Raw genomic sequence first — 1,711 nt, forward strand, 5'->3', positions numbered from 1 at the left:
GACATTTTGGAAGTGAGCGAACAGCCACAAGAATCCTCCAATGTGGTTTCTACTGGCCTACTCTCTATAAAGACTCCCGAGCATTTGTACTTAATTGTGACAGTTGCCAAAGATCTGGCAACCTACCCCATAGTTATGCCATGCCTCAACAAGGAATCTTGGAGATTGAGTTGTTTGATGTATGGGGTATTGACTTCATGGGACCTTTCCCACCATCATACTCAAACACTTACATCCTGGTGGCGGTGGATTATGTATCCAAATGGGTAGAGGCTATTGCAATACCCACTAATGACACTAAAACAGTGTTAAAATTCCTCCAGAAACACATCTTCAGCAGATTTGGTACCCCTAGAGTATTAATCAATGATGGGGGCACTCATTTCTGTAATAAACAGCTTTACTCTGCTTTGGTTCGTTATGGAGTTAGCCACAGGGTAGCTACTCCATATCACCCATAGACTAATGGGCAAGCTGAAGTCTCAAACAGAAAACTCAAAAGAATCCTGGAACAGACTGTAATTAACCGTAGAAGGGATTGGGCAAGAAGCTTGGATGATGCTCTGTGGGCATATAGAACAGCATTCAAGACCCCTATAGGGACCTCTCCATACCAGCTTGTGTATGGAAAGCCATGTCACTTGCCAGTGGAACTGGAGCATAAGGCCTACTGGGCAACCAGATTCCTAAACCTTGATGCCAAGTTAGCTGGAGAAAAACGCTTGCTCCAGTTAAATGAGCTAGAGGAATTTAGACTCAATGCTTTCGAAAATGCAAAAATTTACAAAAAGAAAGCAAAAAGATGGCATGATAAGAAATTGTCATCCAGAGTCTTTGAGCCGGGGCAGAAAGTTCTGCTATTCAATTCTAGGCTCAAATTATTCCCCGGGAAATTAAAGTCCCGGTGGAGAGGTCCATATGTGATTACAAGTGTATCACCATATGGATACGTAGAGCTTCAAGATAACGACTCTAACAAAAAGTTCATTGTTAATGGACAGAGAATTAAACATTATCTTGAAAGTAATCTTGAGCAAGAATGCTCAAAACTGAGACTTGATTAGAGCTCAGTAATAGTCCAGGTAAAGACAATATAGAAGCGCTTGCTGGGAGGCAACCCAGCCATTTACAAAGTTTATTTACTAATTAAATAAATTTCCTTTTCTTTACAGGTATGTGTCAAGTATCTTCTAAAGGTAAAATAGCAATTGTTTGAGTTCACAGAGTTACAGGGGATTCTGGAAGCTCACTAGCGTGGAAAAGCCAGTGAGAAACGTTTTGGGCGTTGAACGCTCAAAAGAAGCATCCACTGGGCGTTCAACGCCAGTAAGGGTAGCCATCTGGGTGTTAAACGCCAGAAAGGAGCATCTTCTGGGCGTTGAACGCCAGAAAGAAGCACCTTCTGGGCGTTTAACGCCAGATTGACAGCGTCCTGGGCGTTCAGAAAAATGCCCAGTGACAAAGGACTTCCTGGCGTTCAACGCCATAAAGAAGCAACAGCTGGGCATTGAACGCCCAGGAGAAGCATCAATTGGGCGTTAAACGCCCAAAACATGCAGCGTTTGGGCGTTTAACGCCAGGATGGTAGGGAGGAGGTAAAATTCGTTTTTCTTCAAAAATTTTCTAATTTCTATGTTTCAATTCATGATTTCTTGCATAAACATGTTTCAAAATATCATCCTTCAATTCCAAAAATTTTAATCCTAATTTC

This window comes from Arachis duranensis, chromosome 9 (assembly GCF_000817695.3).
Source record: "Arachis duranensis cultivar V14167 chromosome 9, aradu.V14167.gnm2.J7QH, whole genome shotgun sequence".
In the NCBI taxonomy this organism is placed as follows: Eukaryota; Viridiplantae; Streptophyta; class Magnoliopsida; order Fabales; family Fabaceae; genus Arachis; species Arachis duranensis.